Here is a 20,952-nt window from a genome sequence, read left to right on the forward strand (position 1 = left end):
TTTGTTTTTTGTTTTTTTTTTGAAAGGCAGAGAGAGGAGGAGAGGCAGAAAAGATCTTCCATCCATTGGTTCACTCTGCAAGTGGCTGAAACAGCCAGAGCGGGGCCTATGGAAGCCAGGAGCTTCTTCCAGGTCTCTCAGCTGGGTAAAGGGGCCCACGCGCTGGGGCCGTCCTCTGCTGCTTTTTCAGGCACATCAGCAATGAGCTGGATTGGAAGTGGAGCCCGCCAGGTCTCCAACAGTGTCCACGTGGGATGCCGCCATCACAAGGCAGCTGTACTCGCTGCGTCACAGTGCCGGCCTTGGAAGGGAGGTCTTGACTGGCAGGTCTGTCATGGCCCTGGGTGGGCATGGAATGAAGAGGTGCAACAGTGACAGGCCAGGTGTGGAAAGTGAAGCGGTTCCTTCGGCAGCCGGCGCCAGGGTGCGGACACCACGTGGAGCAGAACGTGAATAAATGAGAAGGTGCCCCGGGCAGGCAAGGGTGCGGCTGGGCAGTGTGGAGCCGGGCCACTCCACAGAGGACTCGGGGCTTGGAGCGGGTCTGCCCTGCTGGGGCTGGACACACGCGTCGCTTCCTGTGCACCAGAGGATGCTGGGAGAGCTCATGGCAGAGGGCGGGGCTGTGGGAGACGCATGCTGAGGTGGGTGACATCCCCATTCAGGCGCGCTCTGTACGCTGAGGGGGGCCGGCGTCTTACGTCCATGTTCAGATGCTGTATTCTGAGGAGGGGCCGGCGTCTTATGGCCACGTTCAGATGCTGTATTCTGAGGAGGGGCTGGCGTCTTAGGTCCACGGTCAGATGCTGTATGGTGAGGAGGGGCCGGCGTCTTACATCCACTACGCCGAGGAGGGGCCGGCGTCTTACGTCCACGGTCAGGCGCACTCTGTGCGGCTCTCTGCCATCTCAACAGCCAGGTCCCCAGCGTCTAGTGGGCTACCCCCCGCTGAGCATGAGGGGAACAAGTACCCGGCAGCCCCCGCGAGGCGGCCATGTCAGGCCCAGACTGCTCTCGGACGCTGGCCTCTTCTGAGGCCGAGGCACGGAGCACGCAGCTGGTGCCTCAGAGGGCCGGCCGGAGCAGCACGCATCTGCAGGCGTGCAGCCTCTCCCGGGACACAGGGCTGGCGGCTGGCCAGGGAAGGGCCTGGCGTCGCCATGACAGTGCCCGGGAGTCCTGAGACTGGCCGTTGGAAGACAGTGTGTTCGCAAGCAAGTCTTACGTACGTTCCCCGGGCTTGTAGGACACTGGGCGGTCTCTCGGGCAAGCCCCCGTAATTACCACTGAGGCGATAGCTACAATTATTGGCCCATGATTAGTGTCCTGGTAAAGATTGTAATCACGCAGTTTGCCTTGAACCCCCGGGGACTGGCCTACTTCTCTTCTCTCCTTAGCCACATGAATAAGCTTCCTGATTTATTACCATCTCCCATGGCTACGGTCTCTTAATTCTCGGTATCAGAATCAGGAAATACGGGAATGGGAGAATTGTGAGTGAGCGCTTCTCAAACAAAATGTCAACGTAGATTTCATACATTTCTCAAACAGAACCCAAACATTGAGCTTGAAGCAGATGCAAATAAGATAGTGAAGTGAGAAGAGTATTCATGGCGGGTGTCAGGCCTGGCATCCCATTAAGATGCCGCAGGGAGGGCTTCTTGTCGCTGCACTGCTCTCCACCTGCAGCCAGGAGCAGTTGCCTCTCCTTCCCGTGAAGGTGTCTCTGCTCTCCCCAAACTCCAGTGTCTTCCTGCAAGCCATTCACTCTGCACACGATTCCAGAAGGTAGGGGTGAGATGTCCACCATTCTAGGCCCTGCTCGGCCTAGGGCTGCACTACCATGGAGCACTCAGTAGTTACGTCGCATCAGATAGAAAAATGAGTTAAGAATGAAATTTGGTTGAAATTGCTGAACTAGAATGATCTCAAGAGCTCAATGGTTGGGGCTGGTGTGGCACAGCAGGTTAAGCTGCTACCTGTAACACCAGCGTCCCATATGAGCACTGGGTTGAGTCTTGGTGCTCCACTTCTGATCTAGCTCCCTGCTAATGTACCTGGGAAAGCAGAGAAAAAGGGCCCAAGAACTTGGGTCCCTGCACCCATGTGGGTGACCTAGATAGAGTTCCAGCTCCTGATTGGGCCTGGCCCAGCCCTGGCTGTTGTGGTCATCTGGGGAGTAAACCAGCAGATGGAAGAACTGACTCTTCCTCTCACCTTGCTGTCTGGAACTCTGCCTTTCAAATAAGTGAATCTTTTTTTTAAGAGCTCAGTGGTTAACTGACTGTTGGAGACTTTTAGCTCTGCAACCTCCTTTTTGCCACATCTGCCGAGTGCTTTTGACTCTGAGATGCTGCCTGTCGCCCTGGGCTTTGTTCTGGCTTTGAAGACTTGGAGTTGATGTAGCACGGCTGACCAGCTGTCCGCTCGGGCTTGCACAGTTGCTGTGACAGGACCCAGCCTCTGCTGCTTCAGTTGCTCCACAACATGGAAGACGGCTGTTAGGAAGCTCATGTGCCTTCTCTTTCCCAGGGCCCCCACAGCGGTGTGCTGGGATGGGTTGTCACCACACCCTCACTGTACCGTGGGTGCTGTGGGCTGGTCTCTGAGACCACAGAGGCAGAAGGGGACCACCCTGGGCCCTGGCTGCTGCCTACTGAAGCAGCAGCGTGGGTGTCATTTTCAAGGCCACATCCTTGCGCCATGGGTGGACTGGAAGCTTACTCTCAGCTCACAGAGTCAGCATGCATTTCTGGTTCTCAGTCTCATCTCCCCAGAACTGTGTTACTTGTTCTGCTTCAGCACCGGTGGGAGATTTCACCCTGATCCCGGCCGTAGATTGTCCTGTGAAACTCGCTTCTTCCAGCCATCCTGCCTGAAGTTGACTGAGCTCCTCCTAGTCCCCACTAGACTGCGCACTAGACTGTGCACTCAGGGTGGATCAGCCCTCTCTGGTATCTAAATCACTAGACTGCCGTTGAACAGGACGAGTCTGAGGTGGACAGAGGTTTGGGGTGTCTCCCCTTTCTGATGGCTCGGAGGGTGGGTATCGAGCCATCCTCCTCCTCCTTGTCACATGGGTACCTCTGTCCTTTTTATTGTTGATGTTGCAGTTACCTGTCAACTTGGTGACTTGAAGCGACAGCTGCCTCGCTGATGCTCACTGGTGATGAGTCAGGCATTTGGACAGGGCCCAGCAGGGTGGCTGCTCTCTGCTCCTCCATGTCTGGGGCCTCAGCTGGGAGGGCAGAAAGCCAAGGGTGACACAAAGGCCGGGGACAGACTCCTCTGGGGGCTTCCTGATGCCCACGTCTGCCGCTGCCCTGGGATCCCTCTAAGGCTAGGCTCAGCTGGGGCTGTCAACCCCAGGGCTGACACAGGGCATCTCCCGTGCCTCTGGTTTCTCCCAGCATGGGCTGGGTCTCTGAAGAATGGTCCCGAGAGAGAAAGTTCCAGAAGAGCCAGGGAAGCTGCATCGCTTTTCCTGGCCCAGCCAGAGGCGTCAGAGAGCGCTGCATTATTCAGTGGCTGATGCGGTCACCAGCCTGGCCAGACACAAGGCGGGGCTTCCTGCCCCATTTCTCAGTGGAGGTGGTATGAAAGAACTTAGGGTCGTCTTGTGTCCGTAAAGCCACACCTGACTGCCTTGTGCTGAGAACCTTGCAGATCTGTGTAGTCTCAGGACACAGGACTGGTTTTTGCTGGTTTCCTTCGGAGGGAAGCTGCCGTGAACACATGGAGGCGTTACTGGAGCGCTGCACCACAGAGAGAGCCTTTCCTTTAGTGTCAGTTTTGCAGAGGTATTTTAAAACTTTTTAAAATGTTATTTGAGAAAGAAAGCAATCTTATCCACTGGTTCACTCCCCCAAATGTCCATAGTGGGTGGGAATGGGCTGATCAAAATCAGGACCTGGGAATTCCTGGTCTCCCACATGGCAGGGCCCCAGTACTTGAACCATCACTGCTGCCTCCCGAGGTGAGCATTAGCAGGGAGCTGGAGTCCCCTGCTGAGTTGGGGATTGAATCCCATCTCCATGTCTTATCTGCCAGGCCAAGAACGTGGAGAGGAGTCGACTGAGGGAGCACTGAGTGCACTGTGGTGCCGTGTGAGCGTCCCCACCGTAAGCCAGGCCCAGCGTGTCTGTGCCTTGTCACCGCCGGCTTCCTGAGTGGCTCAGGCCTCGATGCTGAACACCCTCACTCACCCCCTCCTCACCGCGAGGCCGGGTTGAGGCCGAGGCAGCTGCAGGCCGGGTAGAAGAAATGCACTGCCCAGCTCAGGAGAGAGGTGAGGGCTCCCGTCCCCAGGCCCCTGGGGAACCCCTGCTTTCAGGACTAATTCTGTGGTGTGGCCTCCACACGGCATAGCAGCTCATGAACCTACAGCCAGGAACGTGGGGCACTGGGGAGAAACCTGAGGGCAGGTGTCCATTCAGTACCTGCAGGTGGCATGGCAAGGTGACGGGACCGCCCAGACACAGCCAGATTTCTACAACAGCTTGAGCTGGCAGCCATAGTACACATTCCATGTCTGGCCATAGCCTAGGTGGCAGCTCCAGGAGTCCGAGAGCCCTGGGAGCTGTCTGTTCATACAGAAAACAACACTTCCTCCTCACCCCCTTCCCCAAGATCAGAGGGAATGATCCTGGCCTCTATGCTGGCAGTCCTGGCTTGGTAGGCTCCAGAAATGCGCATGGGTAATTGCCTGATGGTAAGAGCAAGCAAACAGAGGAGCCCCTGTTATTTCCCTTGGTGACTTTGCCACATCCAGGTCTTGATGCGGATGGGCGGTCTGCTTGGAGTGTTTGCCGGGAAGGCGTCTGCTCCAGGGAGCTATGAGACCAGCACGCAGGCTGGTACTCCAGGCACTCCTCTTAACAGAGCCAAGCTTCAGCAGACCATTTGAATTAACATTCTCCAGACAGGAGGTGGGAAACATGACTGGCTGGGAAGACCGTACCTGCGTAAGACAGGGGAAGGAACCCACATGGGGGTTGCATTGCACGGCACATTTTCAGGAAGCAAATCAATATGTAGCCCACAAGTGAGGCTTGAGCCACCAGCAGATGAAGCTAAAATGATCACACTGATGGCAGATGCGCCCAGAGGCCCTGTGGCTCTCCACAGTGCACTTACGGGCAGTAGTTCCTGTGTACACGCAGGTGAATTTCCACGTCACGGCATCTAATTTATCTGCTGATTGCGGCACAGCAAATGCCAGTGACTCTGGTTTTGAGATCGATTCCAGGGGAAGAAGGTGGCTTCTGCAGGGCAAACAGTGAGGCGTGGAGACCCTCCAGGCACTTTCTACCCACCACATGTGGAGTGGGCTCAGACCACAGAGTCCAGGCAGGTGTCCATGTGGGCTTGCCGGGAGACCTGTGTCTGTCTCCCTGTGGCTATCTGGGACTCACTGTAATCTCTTACTATGACTGCACAGTCTGTTGAGAACCCTTAGTGTATTCACACAGACACACACAAACATACAAACACAGACATGGACACATTTAAGGCTCATGGAGTTACAAGCTGGGATTATTTCCTGTTTGTAGCTAGTTCAGATGATTTGGTGCTACTGAAGATTTTTAAGAAGTGTTTATTATTTTCATAGTATTTGAAAAGGCGAGAAAGATGGGGAGAGAGAGAGAGAGAGCGAGCAAGAGTGCTTCCATTTGCAGATTCACTCCTCAACTGCCTAAAACAACCAGGGCTGGGCCAAGCCAATGCTAGAAGCTGGGAGCTTCATCTAGGTCTCCCAGGTGGGTGGCAGGAACCCATGAACTTGAGCCATCACCTGCTGCCTCCCAGGGTACACATGAGCAGGAAGCTAGAATCAGATACAGAGCCAGGACTGGAACCCAGGGACTCTGATGTGGGACATGAACATCCCCAAAGACATCTTAACAGCTGCGCCACGTGTGTGTCCTAGGACTTCACGATTACTTTCTACACCAGGAATCTCTTTCTGACTTTTGGGAGCTGGTTCTCCACAGGAGGCTTCCCGCTCAGAGGGGAGTCTTTTTAAAGACTAGGCAGCAGGCACTCCCTGCAGAAGCAAAGCCGACTCAGCCTGGAGGCACAACGGTAGGGAGGCAAAGAGAGGTAGGGTTGTGAGGAGGGAAAGTGAGTGGAATAGGGAAGCAAAGAAATTAGAAAGTTCTGATAGCATCCTTTCAAAAAATGTCAAAATGATGATCTTTTCCTTTGAAATGAGCGAATGAACACACGTTTGAGCTTTCAATCAGGAAAATGCACAGAGCTTGAAGGGAAAGTGACACAAAGGCATTGAGAGGTAAAGTTGAGTGAAATGTCCCCAGTTAATTTAAATTCTCACACACCCTTGAAACCACTGGCAACCACAAGAAGCCTCACAGAGATGCACATTGGAGTATTTTTGCCTGGGTGTTGGGCCCATGGCTGATGTCTGTGACAGCTTTGAGCATGTTGATCTTAACACTGTTCTTGTGCTACCCATTAATAGCAACGTTTTCCCAATGCATTATGGGCCATGATGGTCCTAGTTCTACAGCCACTTGATTTCCTCAGATCTGGTGTTCCATGAACTACTTGGGGAGAGTCCTCTACTGCCCCCCAACCAGAGCTGGCATTGAAGGTGGCCCCTCCTTCCATGGTGGCCCCATCTGTGTCCTCCCAAGGCTGCCTTTGTTTGCAGTGCAAACAATGGGGAAATGGAAAGGAACAACCTGGAAACCACCATAAACTGAAAATATTTCAAAAATACTCTTAAACGTGGTTTAAACTTGGGTTCCTAGAATAAAATAAAAATTGGGATGTAGCTAAGTGAGATGGGGGTGGGTGGGTGGATCTTGTTTCAGCCCTGGGACTGGTTTCCGGGGAAGCTGGACATCCTCTCTGTCTCTCTCAGCCTTCGCCTTATTTGAGGAAGCAGAGCTGACGTCTGACGGAGAGCCTGGCTGCTCCTGTAGGATGCTTTAGGGTGCGAACCTCGGTCTTTGTGATTTGCAGTCAGCGTAGTTCTCTGAAACGTCTGGTTTCTTCCCTCACAGTGCACCAGAACCCTGAGTAAAATCAGTCCTAGCATTCTTGGGTGACCCCTGCCTGAACTGGAGCCGTCTGGAAGAGGGGTACTGAGTAGAATACTTGGTTCAAGAGTCCACTTGGCAACGGCTGTGGGTGGGAAGAGAGGTGCCTGCTGAATTGCTCGGCCTCTGTACTCAGGAACTGGAGACTCCATGATGAGGCATCCTCAGAAGGGCAGAAGCCGGCCCAGTCCTCACAGGCGTGCTGAGCACCGTGGGGGATGGCTGGCTGCTGTCTTCCCTGTCTTCCATCCCAGGAGTGCTCCTGCCACAGGCAAGAGGCTCTTCAGGCAGCCTGATGGGGTGTCATTTCGCAAAGGACACCCACGTTACAGAAGCCAAGCCTGGGCTGGGAATGGGTGCAGAGTTTGTAGTTTAGGGCTGGCACTGGGCACTGAGGAGTAAGTCACCACCTGAAACATTAGCATATGGGTGCATTTCGAATCCCAGCTGCTCCACTTCCTATCCAGCTCCCTGCAAACGCAACTGGGAAAGCAGTAGAAGATGGCTCAAATACCTTGTGCCTTGCCAGCCTGCCTCGCCCCGAACCAGTGGATGGAAGATATTATCTCTCCACCCCCGGCCCCGATGTGGCCTTTGAAATGAGTAAATCTTTCAAAAGAGGGTTCATAAGTCAAAGTTCACCTGGATCACGTGTAGACTCACAACCTAGCGTGGCCAGTGCCATGTCTCCTGGGAGATTCATGTTTTTGCTCTGAGCAAACATCTGTGATGGGGACTTGCACATTATTTTTCTTAGTTACTCTCTAGTCTCCTTAAAAGCTTAAAGAGCCTGGATCTAGAGTTTGCCTCATTTGCTATTTGACGAGTGGTTCAGCTGGTGTTTGCTGTGTTAGGGCAGGGTTGGATGGAGAAGAAAGTGCATTTTCCAAGAGATCACCATGCTATCAGGGTGGGGAAAGAAGGTTCAGACTTGAGCGCACAGCTGCTCTTAATGCAAACCAGTCTGGGGAATTATTGGTTCCTTGTGAAGCTTCAGGAGGAAGAAATGGCTTCTGATGCTGGGCACCTAGCACATTGGTTAAGACACCACTGGGATGCCTGCATCCTATATCAGGATGCCTGAGTTCAAGTCCTGGCTCTTCCTGGTTCCAGCTTCCTGCTAATGCACATCCTGGAGAGAGGCAAAAAGTGATGGATAATACCAGGATCCCTGCCCCCCACATAGGAGACCTGGACTGAGTTCTGTGCTCTTGGCTTTGGCCTGGCCAAGCCCTGGCTATTGTGTGTTGTGGTCATTAGGGGAGTGAACTCTCAGTTGGGAGAGTCAGTCTGTCCCTCTCTCTCTCTGTAAGTGTGTGTATGTGTCTGCCTTCCCAATATTAAATTAAAATTTTTTTAAAGTTTCTGGTAGTTCTAGGTGAGATAATAGGGATGAGTTTAATAACACTTTTTTTGCACAGATGAAAACTCCCAGAATCTTTGCATTCAGCATTTGAGGAAGTGAAGACAGTGATAGGCACCCAGGAGACAGAGAATTCAGACTATCACTGATGGTGTTGTGGAGGCTAGAAACAGTGGAAATCAGGCCTGTTCTTCACAAACACACACAGCCAAGTTCATGACTGTCTAGCATGGACTACCTATTCTAGTTACCTTCCGAGAGGCTGGAGTTATGCAACAGAAAGTAAAATAGGGATTAAAAATACATAGTTAAAATAATTAAGGAAAAGTATTGTGAGGGCTAATCTTGGAGATGGTATAAGGTGCGTGGCACAGTGTCTGATCACAGTAACTGCACACATGAACCATTGCTAGTATATGATAACCACTGTAAATGAGATACACACAGAATGAGACTGCTGTTCATTATTGCAACTCCTTTTAAGAGGAAAATACATCACAGACAGACTCATGAGGTGCTAAATTAAAATCTGCTTTTGGACTTGGAGAACTTAAAAGTCCCCATGTTCAAGTCTAAATTCAGCTCACAAAGTATTCAGTGACTTCCCTAACACAATCACACATTACCTTAAGTCCTTGATTCCTCTCTCTCTCCCCATGGAGGTGGCCAGGCAGGTGGGCTGGTCACCTGCAGAGCTGTCAGTGTCAGGGTCTCTAACTCCAACCCTATGATCCTGACTCCTGAACTCAGCACTTTTGTTTCAGACCAGGTTCTCTGCCTTGCACCTGTCTGTCCCAGACTGTTTCTACAACAGTGATTTAAATATGGTCCAAGAGGGAAGCTGCTCTGCTCAAGTGTGGCTTCCCCATCCTGGTCTGAGAAAGATGCTCTCACAGGCTGTCACCTGCAAGTCAAGTCTCTGGTGCTCTTTCACCCTTGGAAGAATGCATGAGGCTCAGAGTCTGAACCTCCAGCATTTGAAATATGGGGACCCTGTTTGAAGGGTGGGTCAGCCCAGGGCTGCAGTCCTAGATGTTATAATACTCCAGTATTTATCTAGAGCCCAGCAGTACAGATGTCAGCATTTGTTAAAGGTGTGGACTGGCTGGTGTGTGTGTGTGTGTGTGTGTGTGTGTGTAGCTGAACAATTGCGTTTGCCTTAGTCTGTGAAGATGGGTATTCTGGGATGGGTGTTATGTACAACAGCTGATACATCTGCTGGGGATGCCACAGCCTATATCAGAGTGCCTGGCTTGCACTCCTCCTCCCACTTCCCTTCCAGCTTACTGCAGGCAGTGAGTAACTTGAGTGACGACTCAAGTACTTGAATTTCTGCCACTCACATAAGAGACCAGATGGAGTTCCTGGTCCTCGCTGTGTCCTGGCCCAGCCCTGGCTATTGTAGGCATCTGGGGACTGAACCAGTGGATGGAAGATCTTTGCCTGTGTGCCAGTCTCTCTCCATTGTCTTTCAAATAAAAAATCTTTTTTTTTAAGGAGTATTTATTTATGCCTAAGTTTGTGTCTTAATAAACTTCTGCTAACAGTAAATATTCAGCAAAGCTGAGTGCCTAATACATAGTAGCCACTTTAACAATAATTATTCATATAAACATTGTTGCTGTTGGACAGTATCCTCTTGCTGTTTATATCTTAATTCCTTAAACTAACATCCTTATTCCTTTCATGTCAGCTTTAAATGTCAGCTTTCTTTTGCTCTGATCCAAAAACCCAGTGGAATTGCAAAAATCCCTTTCAGAGCAGAGAAGGAGACTCTGCCGTTGGCCTTGAGCTCACCTCTGGCATTTTCTTCTGCTGGAGCAAAAAGGGACAGCACAGAGCCAGGCTCCTGCAGGACGTGTCTGGACTTGCTCCCACATTACCTCTTTCTTCCCATTAACAATCACCCTGCTCCCCTCTGGAGAGACACTTCCTCTAAGTGCTGGAAAAATGCATTAGGAAAAAAAAAAAACCAGCTTGCTCTGCTCTCCCGCCTCTCTGGAGCACACAGCACAGGCGCAGATGAAAGCCTGGGTCAGTACAAAGGCAACAAAGGCCTCCTTCCCCACAGGGACACCTCTGCCAAGCCCTCCACATTCCAGGGGCTCCTCCCCCACCCCTCCCTGGGAGTTAGCAGCAGGTGCATGCCACAGGAGCAGCAGGGAGGGCTCTGGGCCTGAGCAGCAGGCTGGCTGTGGGAGAGGCCTTCTAGGGGGCAGTGAATGGGCAGCCTGGGCCAGTGGCTGAGGCATTGGTCCCTGTGGGAAGCACACGGCTGGGAGCTGCAGCTGCAGCCCTGGGGCCTCCTGCAGCCTCACCCTTTCTGGGCAGTGAGGACGTGTCCTTGTCTTGGCTTCTTTGCCTTGTGCTGATGTCAGCACCTCCTTGTCCTCTGTCCAAGCTGGGTTTTCGCCATCCTGCCCTCTGCTGAGTCCCTGATTCTGAGTCCCAGGCAATGTGAGGCTGGCCCTCTGCTCTCTGCTCCTCAGGGGCCCTTCCTTGTCCCCAACACTGCAGCCCTAGAGGTCAGAGCAAGCAGTTCACCTGGCAGAGAGGGCCCTGTGAAAAGCAGAGCAGGTACCGCAGCTGGAAGTGTGGGCTGCTGCCAGCCTCTCTGGCTCTGTCAGGGTGGGCTCCAGGCACTGGACCTTCCATTCACCCCTCAGGACCAGGACAGGAAGTGTGTGGAGCTGTCAGGTCCCAGCAGGCGCAGCTGCTCACTTGGTCGCTGCTGTGTAGAAAACAACAGCTTGCAACTCGGTGTTGCAGACCTCTTTAATGAATATCTTCTTAATTGTTGAGCAATTGAAAGCCTTTGGCCTGGAGAGAGGCCTGTGGATGGGCACTGGAGTGGGACCCTGTGCGGCCCCTGGGTCTCTGCAGGCCTGTTTATCTCTGCTTCCTGTCTTGTGGCTGAATCAGACACCCTGAGCTGAGCACGTGGGCTGCAAAGCTGGGCTGAGGGAGCAGCTGAGCGAGTATGCAGGGCGGAGACCTACAGAGGAAGGTGGGAGCTTGGGACTGGGAGCAGCATCCTGCACTGCAGTTTCTCCCAAGGGCAGCGGGGGCTGGGGAAGCCTCAGGGAGGACCGTTCTCACCCCAGAACATTTGCTCTCAAGGTTTAGAACTGCCTCCTTCATGTCTGCTCATTCCCTTTGAGAATTCTGACCTGGAAGCATCAGTCTGAGGTTCTGAGACAAGGGAAAACGAGGGTCCTGTATCAGAGAGCCTGGCTTTGAGTCCCAGCAGGGCTTCTGTCTCCAGCTTCCTATAATGCACACCCTGGGAGGGAGCAGGTGATGGCCCAAGTGCTTAGGTCCCTGCTGCATGGAGTTCCAGTCTCCTGGCTTTAGCCTGGCCCAGCCCTTGCTGCTGCAGGTATTTGGGTAGTGAACCAGTGAATGAAAGATCTCTCTCTCTCTCTCTCTTGCTCTCCTTTGCAAATAAAATGAAAATTAATACATTAAGTAAAGCACAAGTATATGTTCTCTGCAAGAAACCCACATTAAAATTGAATAGATATAAAATGGTAGAGAATGGTAGACCATGCAGACAGTAATCAATAGAAGGCTGGAGTGGAAATATTGATGCACATGAAATGCTTTAAAGAACAGGGACTTTTTTTTAAAAGATTTATTTGAAAGGCAGTTACAGAGAAAAAGACAGACACACACAGACAGAGAGACAGAAATAGAGATGAAGAGGTCTCCATGTTTTGGTTTGCTCCCCAAATGGTTGGGGCTGAGCCAGGCAGGAGCCTGGAACTCTGACCTGGTTTCCTAGGTAGGTTGCGGAGACCCCAGCACTTGATCCACCTTCTACTGCATTCCCAGGTACATTAGCAGGGCGCTGGATCAGAAGTGGAGTGACCAGGATGTGAGCTGGCACTCACATGGAATGTCAGCATGGCATTTGGCAGCTTAATATCCTGAGAAACAGTGCCAGGCCCAGAACATGGACAGAGAGCAGCAGTCCACATTGCTAAAACATCGTCACTCTGTGCATCAAATGGCGGGGTTGTGGGAAAGAGAAGCAAATCTCAACAGAACTGAAAAGAAAAGCAGACAAATTGATAAGTACATATGGGGATTATAGCATTCTTGTTTGGTAACAGGACAGAGAAAATCAGTTAAGGGATGGAAAACTTATCTCGCTTTGCCAACCAGCTTGGCCCAATTGAAATTTTTATCAAGTTCTTCCCACTGACAGCAGGATATACATTTTCTCAAGTGCACCTGGGACATTTACCATGATTGGCTAAATGCTGGGCCACAAAATTTCTCAATAAATTTGAAAGCATTGAAATGATTCTCAAATGATCTCACTGGAATTAAATTAGGAATCTATATCACAAAGATATGTAAAATGTTCAGAAATTAAGCAACAAGCTTCCAAAGAATGTGTGAGTCAAAGATGAGATGACAAAAGAAGATAGACAACATTTTAAATTACGCTGAAATAAAAGCACACCATAGGAAATTGCGGATGCAACCAAGGCAGTGTTTAGAGAAAGATTTAAAGCTTTAGATGCTGATCTAGAAAGGAAGAAGGACCACAGATCAATGATGGAAGCTTGCAGGGTAATATTCTTGAAAAAGAGCAAATTGGACCCAGGGCTGACAGAGGAAATAAAATTATAAAGAGAACAGACGATGCCAATGAAAAAACAAATGACACTCAGAGATAGTTCTTTATAAAAAAATCAATGAGTGATAAACCACTACCTTGTCTCGTCGAGATAAAAGGAAAATTAACAGTATTGTGTGTGAAAAAAAGGGATGTCACTCTAGATGTTACAGACATTTGAAGACTAACGAGGGGATTTTACACACAAATGTGGCCAAAAACTTGATCTGGGCAGGAAAACCACAACAGTGGGCCAAACCTGGTGCCACCTGTTTGGATAAATAAAGTTTTATTGGAGCACAGCTTCTGCCATTATTTCTGTATCTGCCTGCTTTTGTGCCATGGTATCAGGTTTGACTAGTTGCATGAGAAACCCTAAAATATTTAATATCTATCTGTCCCTTTATAGGGAAAAATTGCCAACTCTCAACAAAGATGAAATGGAAAAATTTTTTGAAAAATACAAATGATCAACATTGATGAAAAAGAAATGGGAAAGTCTGAATGCCCTAATATCTATTCAGTAAATTAAACTAAAATAATAGTTAAAAGTTCCACAAGATAAATTCCAGGCCAAGATGACATTGCTGGTGGAATCTATGAAAAATATTTAAGAGAGGGACTGGTGCCTACAATGCTGGCATCCCATGAGGGCCTTCAACTCCTGGCTGCTCTATTTCCCATCCAGCTTCCTGCTAGTGCACCTGTAACTCACAGGGAAAGCAGCAGAAGATGGCCTAAGTGCATGCGTCCCTCTCATCCACCTGGTAGACCTAGATGAAGCTCCCGGCTTCTGCCTTTGGCCTAGCTCAGCCCCAGTGCTGCGGCCTTTTGGGGAGTGAACCAATAGGTGGAAGATCTCTCTCTGTCGCTCCCTCTCTGTAACTCTGCCTTTCAAATAAATAAATCTTTTTTTTTTTTAAAAAGAAATATTTAAAAGAGAAATAGCAAATCTTACATAAAATTCAGAAAATAGAAGAGGAAGAGCCATTTCCAAACTCATTTAATGCATTCAGAATTGCCCTTCATAACAAAAATAGACAATTCGAAGAAAAGAGAACTAGAAGTTGGCATTGTAACAGTGGACAGAGCCTTTGCCTGCAACGTCAGCATCCCATATGGGTACCGGTTGGAGTCCCAGCTGTACTACTTCCAGTCCTGCTCCCTGCTAATGGCCTTGGGAAAGCAGCAGAGGATGGCACAAGTGCTTGGCCCCTGCACCCCTGGGGAGACCTGAAAGAAGCTTCTGTCTCCTGACTTTGGCCCAGCACTTGCCATTGTGGCCATCTGGAGAGTGAGCCAGCAGATGGAAGATCTGTCTCTCCCTCTCTCCCTGCAAACTCTGCCTTTCAAATAAATAAGTAAATATTTTTTAAAAGAGAGAACTGCAGGTCAGTTCTCTCATAACTGTACATGCCAAAATCCCTAAAAGCTGTTATGACGTAGAGATGGCCATGCGTCCTAGCAGTGAAGGTGCCAGCTGAGAGAGCTGTGCTGCACATCAGAGCGCGTGAGTTCAGTTCCCAGTGCCAGCTCCTGACACCGGCCGCCACCAGTGTGGGCGCTGGGAGGCAGTGGTGATGGTTCACGTACTTTGGTCCTTGCCACCCATGTGGAAGACTGGAATCTACCAAGTATATGCTAGAATTAGAAGATGTATTATGCATGTTTATAGAATATAAATTCTATATAAAAATTATTGTGATGCAGTAGCAATTGTTTAAAAAGTGGAAATTAAAGTAAAAGTACCATTATAGTAATAATCAAAACATGGGATACTGAGACAATGAAACAAACATACTTAAGACCTACAGACTAAATAACACAAACAGACCTGAAAGCAGTTACATAAAACAACTAAATAAATGAAGTTATACACCATACTCATGAATTGGAGGATTGAACTTTGTTAAGACAGTTCTCTTCTTACTAACCTTTAGACTCAGTGCAAACCTAACAAAAATCCCGGCTGGAAAGCTGGTTTAAGTAGTTATACTAGAAAAACAAAGAAAAAGGCTGATTTTTTTTTAAAGTAAAAAGAATAAAGTTGGAGAATTCCTGAGAATTCCTGTGAGGCCACCATGAATGAGCCAGTGAGAACGGACATGGTATTGTGAGCGGAACAGGAGGTGCCGAGCCACGTCCACCCTGCACACTTGGTCCTCCCAGTGCTCATGGCTGGAAGGTCTGGATGTACACGTGGGTATTAACGAAGGGAAGGGAATCGCAGTCCCTGACTCAGGTCGTACCTCAGATTCACTGGAGACGAAGTATTGTGACCACGTGACACGCAAGGCCAGAAGTGTCCACTGCCCTTAACAGACAGGCTGCTGACCACTGATCTAGAAGAAACCTAGAAGACTTAGGAGAAATAAGGAAATATTTCCTAGACAAGACACAAAAGGCCCTCACCATAAAGGAAAAAGGTAAATATGTTCATGGATTTCATTAAAATTTAAAAAATTTGTTGTTCAAAAGACACCTTTAAGAAGATGAAACGGCAAGGGTATAACTGGGGTAACCTGCACTGTGTGCACCTGACGGAGAGCTTGTGCTCGCGATGTGTGGTGCTGGTTCAACGCAGTAGCAACAAGACACGCAGTCAGATTTAGATGTGGCCAAAAACAAGGACAGGTGCTTCCCAAAGAGAAATGGCCAAGGACTCGTGGGAGAGGATCAGCATTGTTAGTGACAGTAACAATGCCATGTGACTACAAACCCAATAGAATGGCTATTCCAAATGTTGTCGGGGTGTGCAGCAGCAGGAGCACCCATGCACTGACAGTGGGGATTTAAACTGGTCAAGGGGTGGACTTACTGCACAGTGGGTTAGGCCGCCACTTGTAAGGCCAGCATCCCATTTCCGGGTGCTAGTTTGAGTCCTGGCTGCTCTACTTTCAATACAGCACCTTGCTAATGTTCCTGAAAAGGTAGCAGATGATGGCCCAAATGCTTGTTTCCCTGCCACCCACATGGGAGATCCAGATGGGTTCCTGGCTTCTGGTTTCTACCTGGTCCAGCTCTAGCCATTGTGGCCATTTATGGAAGATCTGTCCCTATTTCTGTGCCTTTCAAATAAATAAATCTTTAAAAATAAGATGGTTGAACAATTTTAGGTTTTGAGTCCAAGCTCTGCCCCGAATTCCAGAGCTTCTTGGCAATACACACCCTGGGGGGCAGCAGGTGATGGCTCAAGCTTGTGGATCCCTGCCACTCATGTGGGGGACCTGGATTAAGTTCCAGGCTCCTGGCTCTGGCCTGGTGCTGCCCTGGCTATTGGAGGCATTTGAATAGTGAAACTCAGGGCCAATGCTGTGGCATAGTGGGTAAAGCCGCCACCTGCAGTGCCGGCATCCTATATGGGCACCGGTTCTAGTCCCGGCTACTCCACTTCTGATCCAGCTCTCTGCTACAGCCTGGGAAAGCAGTGGAAGATGGCCCATGTCCTTGGGCCTCTGCACCCATGTGGAAGACCCAGAGGAAGCTCCTGGCTCCTGGCTTCCGATTGGTGCAGCTCTAGCTGTTGTGGCCAATTGGGGAGTGAACCAGTGGATGGAAGACCTCTCTCTCACTCTCTGCCTCTCCTTCTTTCTGTGTAACTCTGACTTTCAAATAAATAAATAAATCTTAAAAAAAAATAGTGAATCTGTAAGTGGAAGATCTGTCTTTCAAATGAAAAAAAAGAAAGTAGGCTTTCTTTAAAAAAAATGAAAATGCATGACAGTGTGGATGGATCCCAGAAACCTTGTGGTGAATGAGGAAAGCACGGTGCTTACACGCATGCCCTACACAATTCAGTTCCTGAGCTTCTTCCCAAAGCCAACTATTCTGTGGGACAGTATGGCAGTGGGCACCTGGAGCTGGGCTATAGGTTGGGTGGGAGTGCCTTCAGAGGACCAGCAGGACCAGTTCCTGCTGGAAGATTGGACGTGGCTTAGCTGGGGAGTTGGGTGCATGGACGTTGTCCAAATGTGTTGAACTGTGCTTATCTCGTAGAACATATTTTACAGTGCTGTGTGTCCTCCTTATGGTAGGCAACCTCCACAGTACTGCTTTGTAAGTGTCCTTGCGATGGATTCGTCTTGTGAGCGTCTCCTGGCCCCCTTTGTTCCTGCACCTGGTGACTTGGGGGAAGGAGGCCTATCTCCCTCCTGGTCAGGGATGCTTGGCTCCTATCCCTGGCTTCATGGCCACCGTGTGGGATGACACCTTCTTACTCATGCTGTCCCCAGATGCAGAACTCCACAGTACACATTCCGGGTCTTGCCGAGAGAATCTCTGCTTGAACCTCTGCCATGCCCCATTGGCACCGTGCTCCGAAGACACAGAAATGGTTCTTTTTCCCTGTTGTCTCCAAACAAAAGCCTGTGGGCATTAGGACAGTAGTTTGGGCTCTTCTGTCACGGTGGCTGAACCCGTATTTCTGAAGTCCCTGCCTGCTCTGCGTCCGGCATTCTGGATACTCCACAGCTCCCAGACCTGGGAGCCTACGTCCCAGATTGCACCCTGAGTGGGAGACAGGGTGTAAGCAGATAGCCGCTGCGAGACAGTGCATGGGGGCACGAACTGAGTGCCAGGGTGTGCTCTATGTTCTGAGGGTGAGAGGGGCTTGGAGAACTGGACAGACGTCCCCTGTCAGGAAATCGGGGACATCTGTGTGAAGGAGATGAGATTAAAGCAAGCTCCAGGCAGCCCCAGGCCCTGTCAGAGCTTTCCCTGGAACTGTCATTCTGTCTCTCCCAGGCTGTCTTCTCCAGAACCCCCAGGGAAAAGGGGGAGGAAGCTGGCTGCACTGTGCCCCCCGAGGTAGCCAGCTGAAGAGCAGTGGGCCCCTGTGGGTTGCAGAGCTAGGGTCTTGGTGGGAGCTGGGCGAGCGCTGTGTGTGTCACCTCCATTCCCACTTTCTTTCTTTGCAGCTGAGGATGCCAGGGGACAAGACCCCGAGTGCTGCAGGCCCAAGCGTGCATCTGGAGGGAAGCAGAGGAACCCTGGAGAGACAGCGTGGTCTGTGAGCGAGAGCAGCCGAGGGCACAACGTGTCACGTCCAGCCTTGTGCCTCCGGGACTGTCAGCTTTGTGTTGCTAACAAGTGAGATGAAACAGCTCTGAAAAGGCAAAATACAATTGCCCAAGGACATCTGCTTAACAGGAGTACCCCAGGGCCGACTTCTCCCATAAATCATCGTCGCACTGATGCTGGCCACCCTGCGAGGGGACAGTTAGGGCCAGGGGGACATTTTCCGTGAACAACACGCCTCATCTTCACTCAGTTGTGGGGCCTTGGGTGGCTGAACACAGTCGCCAGTGTTCTCACCAGGGCTCACCTTGGACAGCGAGATGATCCTGAAGAGCATGGCTGTTGTCTGTCCCTGCTTCCCCAGAGCCGCCTGCGGCAGACTGAGCTCGGCGTCCACCTAGAAGCAGGTGATGGAGCAGTCCTCTCTAGTTCATCAGCGCGTCTCATTTTGTCTGGAGTTGAGCTGTGTATTGGGTTCCACAGTAGCTGCGCAACCAGCTCTATAGGATGGTGGAGGGACTGTCACGTAGTGACCGATACAGATGTGCACGCTCAGATTCTCTCTTCCTCTCTTTCCCTTTCCCTCCCGTCCTCCCGTCCTCCCTCCCTCCCGTCCTCCCGTCCTCCCTCCCTCCCTCCCTTCCTTCCTTCCTTTCAAAATCAGAGTTACACAGATAGAGGAGAAGCAGAGGGGGGGAGAGGGGGAGGGGGAGGTCTTCCATCCACTGATTCACAACCCAGTTGGCTGCAATGGCCGGGGCTGCACTGATCTGGAGCCAGGAGCTTCCTCTAGATCTCCCACGTGGGTGCAGGGCCCAAGCACTTGGGCCATCTTCTCCTGCTTTCCCAGGCCACAGCACAGAGCTGGATTGGAAGAGGAGCAGCGGGGACTTGAATGGGCACCCATATGGGATGCCGGCACTGCAGGTGGTAGCTCTACCTGCTACGCCCAGCACCGGCCCCTGCTGATTTTCTGAGTAAAGGATAGACGAAGCTGACCTGGGTGTTCCTCTTCCTCCTGCTCTCCCCTTCTTACTGCCTGCAGTGTGGATTCCACAGCTACAGATCTGTGGGCCGTTCTGCGACAGTGGGAAGTAAGGTTTGCATCATTCGTTCATTCGTTACTGGAAAGACAGACACAGAATGGGGCCTAGCAGGCAGCTGCAGGCTGGAGATCCTGAGGCAGAGGAAAAGGAGGGGGAGGAGGACAGAGACTGTGGCACTGTGCTCCAACAGCAGGGGATATGTGTCGAGAACCCCAGGTTCTGTGTCGAGTCCACGCTGCTCTGCAGCTGAAGATCTGGGTGCTGCCCAGGCCATCCGAGGTGGCAGAGAATCCAGCACCCGGCCCTGGGGCTAGGAGGAGGGGCCCCTCCACAGCTGCAGGGGGGATTTCCGTTCAGGAGGCTGGCAGCGGCCGAGGTCCAGCCCCGAGTCCCGTAGGCCTCTCCTGTTTGGTTGTGTGGTGTGTGGGAACCCGTCTCCCCCAAACCTAGCCCCGGGCAGAGGCCATTCATTGTGCTTCCCAGACACAGTGGAAGGATCGTGGGTGGGAGTCGCTGCTCACGTCTGCCGAGGGAGAGGCTTCTCTCCAGACTTTTTCCTAGCGGAGGAGCTGCTGAAGTAACTCCTTGTGTCTTCCCTTCTTGTGTGAATCCCTGGTGAAGCATGGGCCCCTGGAGCCGGGAGGGAGAGGGAGGAGGCCTCTGTGGGCATCACTGCGGTCACTGTCAGGGGATCCTGACCTCTAGCTCCTCCTGCAGGTACCTGCATCAGAGACTGGGGACGCCTCCGTGACTGGGCGTCGGCTACCTATACAACCTGATGTCCCAGAAGAATCCCTGCCCGGCAGGTGAGCCCCACACAGGTGCTTGGGAGGAGGTGTGCATCAAAGCTGTGCGTTCACAGGGCGGCGGTGTTGCCTGCGGGGGCACCGTCCTGCACATGAAGAGCTGCCGCAGGAGAAGGTGCTGCTTTACATCACCTCAGCTCACGGCAGGCGGGGTGTGCAGACAGGCGAGCGGAGGACTGCCTGGGAGTCTCCTAGAAACGCACTCAGTCCAGAAGTGTGGCGAAATGATGGTTTTGTCTTCTGCCCGGAGCAGACCTAGGGGAGCCTGGGCCCCGATACAGCCCTGACATCCGCCCCCAGAACCCACTGCGCCTGGGGCTGCAGCACACGGCTGTGCTCTGGGTCTGGGGCACAGCAGATGCTTTGTTGGGGGGAAGAATGGCAGCCCTGTGAGGCTCGCTGGTGACAGCCGTGTCTGCCCGAGAGCCACTTCGGCCAGGACGGGCGTCCAGTTTGATGGATGGGGTCCCTGCATGAGCCGTGCACCCCAGGGCTGGACGGGGGCCCTCCGGGGTCACAGGCGATCGCTCTGCCCAGAGGCATCTCTGCCCCGCTGAGGCTCACTGCTGGCTGGGCTGTCTCAGCAGGGGTCTCTGCCAGCCTGTAACGGGTTAGACGCAGGGATGGTTTTCAGGGGTGGCCTTGTTTCCTGGACAGCGTCTCTGTAGCAGTGGTCATGGCAGCTGGGTGGGGACACAGTGGTGACTCTGCATCTAAGAGCTCCGTTTCAGATGCATTGCCTGCGGCACTGGGCTGGGGGACAGTTCTACAGGAGCTTCTGCCTACCCATGGACAAGTGTGACAAATCGTCCTGATGAGGCCGCCATCGCAATGGGCGCTTTGATCTGCTCTTTGCTGGCACTTCCAGGCCTTCAAAAGGGCCCCTCCTGCCCACTCCTGGCCCCCAGCCCAGCTCCCTGTGGTTGTCTGTGGAGGCCACAGGCCTGGAGGCCCGTAGAGCCTGCCACAGAGGGGCCACGCCCTGGGGGTGTGCATATCAGACTCTGAGCAGGAGGCTACCTGAGGCTGA

The 20,952-nt window shown here is 51.7% G+C and overlaps 1 long non-coding RNA gene across 32 annotated transcripts in view; it reads left to right on the top strand.

The window, feature by feature from the left end:
- Positions 1 to 20,952, top strand: part of LOC103352362 (uncharacterized) — a 185,709-nt gene that overhangs the window by 44,360 nt on the left and 120,397 nt on the right. For 31 of the 32 annotated variants that reach the window (XR_011381751.1, XR_011381762.1, XR_011381782.1 and 28 more), the window contains exons 5-6: positions 17,971 to 18,477; positions 19,834 to 19,922. This is a non-coding gene — a long non-coding RNA (uncharacterized lncRNA). Of the gene's footprint in view, positions 1 to 4,050; positions 4,289 to 17,970; positions 18,478 to 19,833; positions 19,923 to 20,952 lie in introns of all 32 variants that reach the window. The other variant, XR_011381775.1, reaches the window with a different exon arrangement.

Source organism: Oryctolagus cuniculus, chromosome 13 (assembly GCF_964237555.1).
Source record: "Oryctolagus cuniculus chromosome 13, mOryCun1.1, whole genome shotgun sequence".
In the NCBI taxonomy this organism is placed as follows: Eukaryota; Metazoa; Chordata; class Mammalia; order Lagomorpha; family Leporidae; genus Oryctolagus; species Oryctolagus cuniculus.